Below are 13,747 nucleotides of genomic sequence, written 5' to 3' on the forward strand. Positions count from 1 at the left end.
GAATTTATTCTCTGGCTAAGTTTATAATAATAATAATAATAATGATGGAGGTGCAAATTTAGATGAAATAGGACTATTTTTCGGACTGCAGCCCCATTACAGGATTTTCATGAAAATTAAATCCTTGTAAGGCAATAAATCGTAATTCGTTGTAGTGCTTTATGATAGAAACACTTAAAGAGTAATAAGATCTATGATAGGAAAATTAATTTGACTAAATACGAATCGTTTCCATATAAGAGAACCGATCAATGAAAAATATGTTTTTACCTGAGAACAAAATATATATATTTTGATATTTTTCAATTATGGAATACTTAGGTAAAGTGTTTTAAAGTCCTTCACGGCTATGGTTGGTATATTATTACTTCATACTTCATTACTTCATATCATGATCTACTCTTTACTCTTGTCCACTCATTAGATGTGATCTCTCATGTTTTCATATGTTTACAAATTATTGCAATCAATTCTCAGATACGCCTTCAACGATCATCTTGCATTCATCAAAGTTGAAGAACATCCAAGATGTGTCCCAAGTTGAGAGTCTCTTTGAATTTGCCTAAACAAAACAACAGTGCATTTGACATATTGAGAATAAACAATTGAACAAAAAGACGTCATAGAGGGTTGTCGAGACTATACGTGTCCTTTACGTGTATTAGAACATGATATATGTTCGTGTTACAAAATGATTTAAAAAAGTAATAGATTTTCCGTTTAGTGTTAGCTTTTCCGCGCGGATATCATGGAAAAGAGGGAAAACAAGCGAAATAGAATGAGATGAAAGCCTCTTGTTCGCATTTGTTTGTTGCCCTTAATTTACAAATAAGAAATTGTATAACATTGTCGTCTTTACTATATTAAGACTACATCTTACTACATCCTCGAATGAAATCATAAGGATTTACAAACAAGCGCATACAAGCACATACAAGCAAGCACATTGAAGGAATAAATAAATCCACAAATCTTGATGTGTTGTTGTCTTTCCTTCACTACTACTGTTGTTGTTGTATGTTGCGGTTATTTTTACTATTATAAGGACTGTCATGTATTTTCTTCACATTTTCGTAGCCTCGATATTTTATCCTATTTATCTTGTTTTGAAAGAAAAAGGGATGAAACCTAATATCGCTTACTTACAAGTGATAAGAGTATTCAATTTGTGTGTGTGTGTGTGTGTATGTGTGTGTTTGTTTGGGTTTGGGTTTACATGTATATTACGAAATCGTTTACCTGCTTTCGTTGCTATTATCACAGATTTATTATTGTAAATACAAGTGACACATGTCAGACGAAGAGCGACGCTCGATATTTGGCGGGATCTTAAGGGTTTTTGACCTGTTTTTCTTTTCTTTTTTTTTTTTTCTTGTATATTCTTTTTTTAGGTTCATAAACCAATTAGAATTACCCGCCAAAATCTCCAAGCATAAGGTGCATGTTCTAAAATAAAAATTTCATTGACAAAGTTGTTACTTACAGTAAGTAATAGTTATACTGTATATGCCTTTTGAACGATATGTTTGGGAAGAAAAGAAAGAAAGCTGAATTTCTATTGTTTTTATCTAAGAAAAATAAAAGAGAAAGAGCAAAAAAACGAAAAAGAAAAAAAAAAAAAAAGCAAAGAAATTTTCGCTGAAATCCTATGTTCATCTTAGAAAGCATCTGGCTATCGTTAATAATGAGACGAGACCAAGGGAAATAGTGAATACAATTTTGTCTCCATCTATCCATCCTTTGCCTACAAGTTGCTTTTTGGGGAAAAATGAAATTTCGATGCTCTGTACATTTTCTAACAGATTTCGACAGTTGTTAAACTACTGTGGACAAAAGATTGAGAGAGAGAGAACCGAACAGCGGCACAATTTTCAAGACATATAGACGTAACTGCAGCTCGCTGCGAAATTCTTGAAGATAACATGGGTTGAAGGCGAAAAATTTGAACTTTCGTTTCCATTTTTTGTATGTTTGTCAAATACCAGAGGTGTTTGCACCTTTCCGGATAAAATTTATCGAAAAAAATGGGTGTTGTTCATGGCTGAACAACACAAGACAAGGTTGATAGAGGAGGCAAAAAATTCTCTTCTTCTTAGTAATCAAAGATTCCAAACCTCTTATTTACGAAATGTGTGTGTGTGTGTTTGTCAATTTCTACGTTCAAAGCATTTCTATAGCTTTGCGATAATACTTATTAAAAAATTTTAAAATGTATAAAATAAAATAAATAAACATAGAAAAGCCTTTAACTATGAGTAATTATTTTAGGTAGCCGTGTGCCTGTGATTGTTTATATTGATTGCGTTAATTGCATTTACCGGTGAGTCTTTCGCCTAACCGTCAAGTTAAAGCTGAAAAGTGATCTTAGATTGTGCTGCGTCCTGGATCAAGTTTGAAAATAAATAAACATAAAAAAGCCTTTAAGTGTGAACAATTGTGAATCTAGGTAGGCGTGGACTCACAAGCTCGAAAGCATGTTTCCAATTTAAAAAACAAACCTAGAAGTTCTTGGAAAGAATTAATGAAAATTGTCATTAGAATCGATAACTGGAGGTAGATAGCTCTTGTGAAGGCCACACAAAAGTCTTAGTATCAGATATCAAACCAAAAAAAAAAAATTAACAATTATGGAGTGGTGACGGGTATCCCAAATTCTCCCTTACGTGTATATATATATATATATCGTTCTTTGTTACTGTTATCTATTTGCTGGCATTGAAAAAGCAAGATGTGTTGTTTTGATACGCGTACTGGTATGAAACGAAAAAAAAAAAAAACAAAACAAACTCATTTATGATTTTGCCAAAATGACCAAACAAGTGTTGTGAAGTGTTTCATATATATTTGTTTGATAATGCGATAAATGTGTGAAAAGTAGTACAATCACATTTTGAATAGGGACGGACGGGTGCATGAGAATATAAACAAATTGGTTTTAAACAATATCTATATAGTGATTGTGTGCTCAATCGTAATTGTTATAATAATAATGTTGTTGATGATTTGCACATTTTCAGCTTCAGTAATTCGCTCCCCTTACCGTTTGCTTAGCTAACTAACAAGACCTGCTCTTCAATGTACGCAACGGCAATAACGAGCGTTTATAATAAAAACAAAAATAAAAAATAAATATAAAAATTTCAATAGTAATCGAGAAACGCAACAAGTTTAACAAACCTACCGAAAACTTAAATATTTTGTAAATGTAAAGCGGATGTCCTGAGAGAACAGAAAAAAAATAAATAAATAAAAAAACAGAAAAAAAAAACAACGACAAATAACAAAAATATCGTTCAATATTAAATTGTTTTCTCACCATAAGAAGCTCAAGAATTTATTTCGTATACACATATATATTATATATATTGTTTTTTCACAAGCTTTTATTACACATTCATCCATACATACATACATAGGTATGGCAGTAGATATTGGACGTTTGGTTCGCTTTCGTAAATATTGCTTGAACGGATGAGGAAACACCACAAAGTGAAGTAAAAAAAAGAGATATTGAATTCAAAAAGGAAAAAAAAAAGCAAGAGCATGAACAACAACAACAACAACAACAATAGCAACAATATAAGCAACAACATTTAAAAGGTTTCTTTCGGTTCCGCAATGATTTTTCAGAATTTAGTTGAAATCGAAACGCAAAGGTTTCCCGCGAAGGGTTTATTTTTTGTTTTTTTTTTTTTTGTTTTTGCATTTGTTGTGATAAAATACAACAGATGTGATTAAAATATTTATGCATACGTATGAGAACCACACCCTCACGATAAATAAGATGGAAAAGTATAGGTTCATCATTTATGAAAACAACCTAACCATCAGTCACTCAATCAGTCACTCAATCAGTCAGTCAATCAGTCAGTCAGTCAGTCAGTTTGTATAGAGCGTAAGGGAAATTAAGTACAAAACTAATATTATTGGATATTAAAAATTTTTTTTTTTTTAGGTTATTTTTATACACTTTTGTACAGTGAAATTTAATCAAGCGTTTAATTTCAAGGGAATTTAATACATTAGCACACATATACAAATAAACATAATCTATAAATTGTTATTGGGATTGTATTGTGTGTGTGTGTGTGTTAAAAAGTCAGAACACAACTGTCATATGCCACCAATATGTCTGCATAATAATCATGTTGCTGACGATGATGGTGATATGAATTTCGTTTGATATATAGCACCACCACCACCACCACCACCATCATCATCACCACTACCACCGCCAACAACAATAAAAATAGCAACAACAACAACAATAAATGACTAATAATATTAAAAACAAACTCATACATATGCTTTTGTATAGACTCTGTCAACAAAGTATAGGGAATTGTAAGAGTTTTTCAAAAATTATCCAAAAACTTGACTGATAACTACTGCTGATAATTGCAATTCCTGGTAATTCAGATCAGAGACAAAAAAAGCATTGTCGGTCGTTCATTTCTCAAGGAATTCGACTTGTTGAAGGACATAAATGTCTGACCGATATAAGCTATGGAATAACCTTTGAAGATTTCGTGAGTAACGAGAAACTCAAAACAATCGTCATGAAAACTAGTCGCTTATGTTCAAAAAAGAAAAAAGCTTAGGGAATAAAAAGATCTCACAAATTCATTGGGGAGATTGTCTCTGAGAGATCTCTGCGAGATCTCTGACTAATTAAGGATAATACTTTTTGCAGATTTAATTCTCTTCGGAAGCAGAAGAAGAATTCTGGTTAAAAAGTCTTCAATCTTTGCCATTGCTAATCATATGACGGCATTTGTGTCTGTGTATGTGTATGTGTTGCATGTATGACTTCTTCTTATTTAAGATGTTCCAAGAAAAAGAAGAATTTTGTGGAAAAATGGTTTGATTCGCTCAATGCTATAAAAGCGTTATTGAAGAAAGTGCTCAAGCCAATCCCGGACATTGTTGCTTTGTTTAGTTAAGTTAAACATAACGATATGGATGTAAGTGGATCTTTTCTCTCTTTTTCACTTACTTACTACGCTTAGTCACTTAGGAGTTGATTTCGATCATATTTGAGAATAATTGTAGGGAGACGAGAATGGCAATTCCTGGTACTTTTTTGAACATTTTATCTATATAGGTCTTTACACATATGCACATATATATATCATATAAAGTAAAAAACGACAGAACTTTAAGTAACCAGCTGGTTTTAGTATACATCAGAGCATATACATAATTAATGCATTGTAGATATTCTACCCCGGTTGGGTAATTTGATTACGTTCCTCTGCTTTTGGCTCCTGTTGCTGCATTATATAGATGCTGTCGTATTATTGTTGTAATTGCTGCTGACGATAATATTGCTGTTGTTGTTGATGATGATGTTGTTTTTCTTGTTGATGTGACGAGCAATTGGTCATTGCTCTTTTATCTGTTTTATTTTCCAAAACAATGGTCCACAACAACAACAACAACAACAAAAAACAAAAACAAATAAAACAAAAAGCAACACAATAAGCAAAAAGTAAAATATAATTATATACTCCTTTGTAAGCATATGTTACAGAGGAATTTTATGATGACTGATGGATGCAAAAAAAAAAAAAATACGAAAAGAGAAGAAGAAGCAACATGTTTTATAGCGAATCATGATTTAACAAAATTTCATTACTAATTAGCTTATAACATAATTTCCTAGAATTAATTGCTTATAATATATGCTAGGAATATATATGTACATATGTGTTATCCATATGTATATGACACTACTATTACATTTATGTAAAATATGGAGGAGATGTTGAAAATATTCTCATAAAAACACATCATTAGTAATAACCTAGAAAAACGGTAATCATTAAACCTTCGTAACTTGGAAAGCATAAAAACATACACACTCACCCCACTTGTGCATATTCGAAGTCACTGCCGTAAAAAATATAAAAATGAAATCAGAGACGAACAGAAAGAAATAATTTTTTTTATTATGAAGCAATAGCTTATGCCTTGGCTCTGGATGTCTACACACATGTTAAAGTTACTTACAAAAGTCGTGCTTCTAAGATTTCTTTACAATTAATGAAGATTTACGTATGTTTAATCAAAACAAGCGTTCATATATGCATACGCTGGCATATGGATGACCGTGAATGTATTACGGAATGGTCATTGCGGCGATAGCTATGAAATCCTAAAGATTTTATATCATTTTCAGCATATAACGGTATTTTAATAATACACCCAAACAAAGCAATAAAAGAATGAAAAGAATTTCACATATAATATAGGAAAGGTTATGATCACTCTTTCAAAAGATCGCTTTATACATTATATTACGTTGAACTCAGTTCAAGGTATCTCTTTCTGATTCATTTACGCTCAGAGGCGTTTTTTAAAAAGAGTATTGCGAAAATTTTCCATATGCCATTACACTGTACATTGACTTATCTATCTGCTCTAAAATATGAGCATTGGTAAAACGTTAAGTTTAAGATTAGTAGCCTAGTAGGGTTCAAGCAAGATTAGGAAAAATTTTCGGGGCGAGAAAATCTTAATAACCTGTCGCGGCGATCTGAAAATGTTAAGTAAAAGTCTAAGTACAATACATTTCCCAGCACAATTCCTGATTGATTTATCATGTGGGAATAATTTTTTGGAAATGGAACCAATTCTTGGCAATATTTCGACGATTTTTTAAAGGAGTCAGCGAAATGATAGACTAAGAATATCCTAAGGCTCTTATTAGCACTATTAAGTTTTTTAAATTGCCAAAGCGTCACATAACAAATCTCTCTCTCTCCCTTTCTCTTTCTCTCTCTCTCTCTTTCTCTCTCTCCCTCTCACGAACAGCAGTTTAACAAATTGTTCACCACATAGAACAGAAGAATAATTGGATTTCTTTTTTTTTTTCTTAATTGAAAACAAAAATTCTTTCGCTCTGGCGACTTATAGTCGGTAAACACGAACATATATTCAGGCAACCTACTTCTATCGGAAATTATTTATGATTCCGTCTAGCTTTGGGAAAGGTTTTAAGAACCCATTCTTCACTTTTTGGAGCACATATTATATACTGAGTAATACAATATGTCGGGTTGATTAGTATTGAAAATAGTTTTTAGAAGGAGATCACATATGCTGAAACTGAAATACCTTTTCAAGTGCTTTCGTTTTGCATTAGGGTGGAAGGAATTCTCTGAAGGTCAAAAAGATTAGAAATAGCATTTTGAAAGTCTTTCAAAATTCATCTTACAGGTGATTTTGAATGTATTTTGATCAACTACATCTATTGGCAAAAATTATAAAGTAATAAGAAGTGCCAATGTACACATGTACACACACATATATATATATATATAAAATAACAGTTTTCCATTTAGTATTATTAAGTTATACATTGTATACAGACAGCTATCACGTATTTTAAAGTTAATAACAAAGAACGGCCAGGATGAGCAAAAAACTTCGAAGACAATGACTTACAATTGGACGAGAATTCAACTCAGACAGCTTTCGAACAACTTAGCAGTTTATGTATAAATTCTTTCTATACGTTTACATGCGATGGGGACGATCCCAAAAGAGGGAGAAAATGGCTACCATATCGATTGACTGAAGATGTCACTTCGAACCGAATCGCGATTTCATTGCTTGTCAGGCAAAAAAAGAAGTGTTTTGCCTGTGTGGCGTATTGTCACTAGCTATGAAAAGTGCATCTACTATGACAATCCTAACAGCATGGGAAAGTACAGGAGAGATATCGGCATCGATACCGAAACGGAATATTCATGGCCATAAAATTTTTGTCGTGCATATGGTGGGATCAGCAAGGTCTAGTGCTTTATCAGCTGCGAAAATCGAAAGAAACTTTTACTACAGATGTCTACCGAGGTCAGTTGAACAAATTTAATTATGTATCGTTGCAAAAAAGACCAGCAAGTGTGGCTACCAGAGCCATCGTTTTGCATGACAATGTTACACGTGGCTACAGTTGTGACAGATGCACTCTTGCAGGTCAAATGGGAAGTTTTGTTCCACACAGCGTATTCACCAGGCGTAGCGCCTTGTCATTACTACATTTTCAGATCCGAAATGCTGAAGAAGTTCGAAAAGGAGTCGATGTAATTATCGCTGCCAAAGCAATATCGTTCTTTCAGCACTGGATCGCCATGTTAACAAAAAGGTGGGACATAGTTGTAGAAAATGATGGAAATGATGGATCAACATTGTTCGAAACATGTTGTTCGGGTAAGACAATGTGACAACAATTACAAATAATATTTTGAAAATTTTTCGTCCCTTTTATTTCGCTTTCAAAAGAAGTATTTATTTGGAAGGGGAAGAAATCCCAAGCTATATACAATACTATACCTATAGCCTTCAGCTTTTTGGGGTTTTTCCTTTAAGTAGAAAATTTGTTTTTTTTTTTTTAAAAACCTAGCGAATGCAATTTTAAGATGTCAAAAAAGGAAAAATTTTGATAGATTCGATTGCTTAATGGTTCTCTCCAAAGTCCCGCTCGAAGCCTTAAAATAAGAGTTTACTTAAGAAGTCTAACAAATTTTTTGTTCCGAGGCGGATGTGATTTTACGCATCCATCTCAATCCTTCAGTGCATATGCGTTCACACTTAAAACTAGTGCTATCTCGATTTCTAAACCAAATATTATTTCGATTTCTTAATATATATATGAGCATAAAGTGTTCTAAAATGGAGGACAAGCAACTTCACTTAAAACATATTCCAATTTTCCCAAGACTTTTGTTAATTTATTTAAAAAAATTTATAAAATTAAGTATTGTAATTATTTCAAAAATCAAGATGAGAAATTACATGGAACATATATATATATATATATGTATATATATAAATATATTTCTTTATGTCTCTGTTCTTATATTAAATATTCGAAAGCGATGATAATGCTATTGAACTTGGTATCACAGATAATTTTTTTTTATTTTTTTTGCTTTTTGTAACTACAGCCGAACTATATATAGAATTTATTTAATTTATATAGGTAGATAAGTGTTTGCTTAGATGACTTGTCTACACGTTTATTCATATATATTATAATATTATAATAAAAGATCTAAAAGTTTTGTTAATTTTAATAAAATGTCAAGAGTCTTCGCCTTTAAGATTTTTCTAAAAAAAAATCCATACTTTTTACGAAAGATTAAAAAAAAATGTAAGAATTTCATTGACGCCTAGAAACAGACAACGAAGAAAGTCGTTACCATATAAGTAGAGTAATTAATAGCTTAGCTGCTTATTGTAGCTATAGGGCAATTAATAGGTTAGTACCTTATGCTTGCTATAGGGCGATAATTACATTTTGTATTGCTTCGAATTTTCTTGTTGTTATAAATTCTTCAGTTTTTTTTCCTACTGCCCGTAATAAGTAATAATGATAAGATATTTAGTATTTGATGCCATCTCGTGGCGGTTAGCGTATCTAGCCATGAAATATTAATTTTTCTACTGTTTTAACCGAAACAGTAAACTGATAAAAAAATTCCCAGAGAATGCATTCAGGTACTTGGCATCTCAGCACTTTTAACTCAATAAAATTTCACTTTGGCTATACCGTATTAAATTTCCCCGACCATGAAAAATATCCCAGATCAAAAATTTCAAAGATGTATTTACACTTTCATAATGTTAGGTATTGTCACATACAATAACACGTCACTAACTAACTTATTGCAAACAATGCTTTTATAAGATCTATAGCACTAGCTAAAGCTAGAAATGTCAATTATTTGTGTTGGATTAAATATTCTATAAATAAGAGATAAATGAAATCGTTTGAGAGATTGATTTATGAGATGAAATATAGAAATTATTATATGAAAATAATATCAAGCACATCGCTTGCGTTTTTGTCGGGTTGATGTGCTTTATCAAAAGAAGTTTACACCACTCTCGACCATATGACGTCCGTAGATGTGTGATACTGGCTTTACTATTGTAAAGTTCATATTACACGAAAATAGTTTTCACACAGACAGTGGCTCGTAAATACTTTATACAAATTTGTTGTTCACGGTCGAGAGTTTTGTTTTTTTTTTTTTTTATGTGTAAACAAAACTATTGAGAAAGCAAAAAAAAAAACACTTTTTTTTTGTTTATTCACAATTTAACCACAAGATACACAGTGCAATTAAATGAAAGTTAAATGAGTGCAAAAGGAAAAAGTAAACGCGAAAAATTTCATTAATAGATTTTTAAAATATTTGTGAAAAATGTGAGAAAAAAGGAAAGAATTAATCAATTTTTAATGCGGGGTGAGTTACATTGGGATGTGAAGAGAAGAGAAATAGAAATGCTCTCGCGAAAGGTAATTTCTTAAGGATTACTGAACAAGTTGTCTAAAGAGAGGCAGGGATAGAAACCGTTACCCATTGACTGTTATTACTTATATAGGAAACGTGTATAAGTTGCAAGGTAAACGGGCAGACAGACAGTTAGGTAGACAACATATACTATAGCAGCATCTCAACACCATCAACTATAGTAATGTGCAATGGATTATAAAGTACTCTACGTGCATATATATATATATATATATATATATATATGTGTATTGTAAAGCATCATCAAGGATCCAACGTCACCGCCCTTAGCGTACGGAAAAGTTTACTACATAGCCTAAGTTTTAAAAACAATCACTATAACATCTGATTAGATGGGGATATTGGGATAGGCAGTTCGATGTTGTACTATGCGATGGTATGTGTTCTTCTGTATGTTTATTACATTTGCCGTGCGGTGTAGAGCTATAAGCAATCCTTAACTAATGGTTTCCAAATGAATTTCATTGTGTTGTTGTAATTTTAGTTACGCTATCTTGTGTATTAATTAAGGCATCCGCCCATGTTTGTGTATTAGTGATGTGCAAAAAAAAAAAAAAAAATAAGAAGAAGCAGAGACGGCGACAAAAAAAAAAAATATATACATATATATATATGTATATATATGTATATAAATAAAACCAAACATTAGAACTAAAAGGATTTAACGGCAACAGTATCGCAAGGTATCAAAAGGAATTTCAATATTCATCTCATTTGATGAATTTTAGTGATTCCTTATTGGAACGGTGGCTGCATTTCTCTTTGATATCTCTTTAAATTTAAAATTAGCTCTTAACACAAAATTTTTCTCTCCCACCAAATGTTTTAAGGGTTGCCAAGGTCAAGTAAAATTGCGGAGATTAGAAAATATGTGCGTGGGATTAGAAATCTACCGCATAGTCAAGGATTTAAAATGCAATATTTTAAGGATTCTGTCAAAAAAAAAAAATAAATAAATAAAAAAATACTAAGTATTTGAGTGAAAGTTTCTGTATATCAATTAGAGTTGTAATGCAATCATACTCTTCCAGTGAAGAGAATGAGAGCATAAGTGTTCTGTGGAAAGCGAAAAGTAACGATGCAACAGATTGGCCTTTAGGAAGCTAGTAAGTATCCGCGCTTTCTTGCTTAAAAAAATTCAAGACTTCTTTCTAGATTACCTTTGTAAAGATAGGTCGTCGTATGTTTGACATGATCACGCGTTCTCAAGGATTTTATTATTCGTTTGTGAATGTAGTTTTGAATTAAACTAAAACAATTAAATTTCTTATCTACAGGCCTCTAACAACGTGGCTTAGTATACCGTAGGGCCTGCGAAAGAGCTTAGTTTGCAAAATTTAATTTGTTGAGAAAAATACTTAATAAAAAGTCCAATTTTAATCTCGCTATTCGCTAACATGCTTCTACTCACCGCTTAAGGCGTGACGTACTATTTTCCATAATGCAATAGTGTTAAAATCGTAGTTAAGATCTGAACAAAATTTTCTTATTAAGGCAGTGCATAATAAAAATCTAAACGTTTGTATTTTTAAATATTGTGAAGTTACCAGTATTGCGAATATCGAACAGTTTTAGTGTAGCTTCGCAGAAACCGGATCGGAGGAAGTTTGGTTTACAAAATTTATGAAATATGATGCTTGATGCTTCATATTGGACCTAAAGTCTTTTCTACGTATTTAATTCACCAATATTCGTTTGTAATTAAACGATAGTTCTCGCAATGTAATTAACGAATGCTATTGGTTTTTAGAAGAATTTAACAAAGTGATCAATAATTGCAGGGACCCAAAATACAGATGTCTTTAGTTAAAAATCCATATTGAATTTCGAAAGTGTCAATCCTTAAATGGCTCTTGGCAAAATCTCGTAACGTTCCCATAACAGTGTTAGTGCCCCTAGCTTAGTTATTTTCAAACCAATAAGAACATTATAGTAGGGTAGCGCCGACCATTGTATCCCCTACAATACTTCGAAAAAGCACACATTATTTTCATAGAACGCTATAATTTTCATGAAAGCCCGCATATTGGAACGTTACATTGATAGCGCTCATATATGTTAGGTTCAAAAAATATAGACCTATATGATCCAAATTCCCTATCTTTAATTAAGCCTTTTTCCGAAGAGCTTACTGCTCATGAGATATCTTATATGGAGTGGGGCCAAGAATCCTTCTGTGTTATCCAACAAATAAACAGCCTTATGTCGTGCAAATTCGGCAAGGCGCATTTTTTGCCGGTTAATATTTGTCATGAAATATTGAAAATTTAACCTTTCTACCATATAAAGCTCTAGCTTCCGTAGGCATGGTTTTATGAAAGAGGGTTCAAAAATCATTATTGTTTAACCGCTTTTTCCACATAACGACTTTTCAGAATAGAGCTTTATATGAGATGGGGTCGAGAAAGTGAACCGATCCGAAACGCGTTCGTCCTTGGGCCAAAGTGCGTCTGTGCATTAAATTTTATTAAAACATTTTAAATATTCCGGCCTGCAGCTTGAACGAAAAAATGCATAAATAGTCATCAGACGGACATACAGGCCTAGATTAATTCAGATTATGATTCCGAATCGATCGGTATAATAATCGCTGGGTCTAATTCAAGCCGCTCTGCGTGTTACATACGACTGCACCAATTTAATATTTAATATACACTGTACCACAAGTGGTGTAGGGTATAATCATTAAGAGAAGTAAAAAAAATGTATTCGCATTAAGTCGAATGTTTGATGATCATCACCTCGGACCAATGCATTAGAATTGCAGCACATTTTGTAAAATGTAAATTTTAAGCTGATCGTTGTTCCACTTTACACTAACTTCTTGACTGCGTGTAGGATGTATCAGGTTTTAGATAAATATATGCTAATGACAGTAACCTTTGTCTATTTTCGAAATATTTCCACATATCAGCCAAACTGTTAACAAATTTTAGACTAACATTTGCTATGGATTGTGTGTTGTGGTGAACCTTTCGTTCATCTTTCAGCTTTGATTGTCATACCCATACACATGCAAAGTACCATTTTTTTATATTACGATTAGTTCTTTGATAATAGAGAAGATGCAGACAGCACGAACAAGATTGATTCGACTCCAAATTTTTACGTTAATTAAAAATTAGGACAGAGGAACCAAATCTAGTTCACTCTAATTTTCTGTTCGCGAATTTCGACTTCTAGACAAGGTACCACAAATATTGTAATGCGTTTTCTTGATTCGGGAACGTTGAATTAGGCGGCCATGTACATTTTTGTATTGAATTTTTGGGATATATATTTCTCATTTAAATTTTCTCGCATCATTTTTGTAAACATGACAATGCAACCATCGAGAACGGGCAAAAGAAGAAGCGAGAATTTTGTTCAAGATCTTGGTCTGATGGAAAATGTAACATATTTGACGCTTTGTTTTCATTCGT

The 13,747-nt window shown here is 32.3% G+C and overlaps 1 protein-coding gene across 4 annotated transcripts in view; it reads left to right on the plus strand.

Moving 5' to 3' along the window:
* Positions 1 to 10,215: 10,215 nt before the first annotated feature.
* LOC119638034 (peripheral plasma membrane protein CASK) overlaps positions 10,216 to 13,747 on the plus strand; it is a 122,502-nt gene continuing 118,970 nt past the window's right edge. For all 4 annotated transcript variants that reach the window (XM_038034607.1, XM_038034613.1, XM_038034611.1 and 1 more), the window contains exon 1: positions 10,216 to 10,256. The gene's annotated coding sequence lies outside the window, so the exon portion shown is untranslated. The remainder of the gene's footprint in view (positions 10,257 to 13,747) is intronic.

The sequence above is a fragment of the Glossina fuscipes genome, unplaced genomic scaffold (genome assembly GCF_014805625.2).
Source record: "Glossina fuscipes isolate IAEA_lab_2018 unplaced genomic scaffold, Yale_Gfus_2 62, whole genome shotgun sequence".
Classification (NCBI taxonomy): Eukaryota; Metazoa; Arthropoda; class Insecta; order Diptera; family Glossinidae; genus Glossina; species Glossina fuscipes.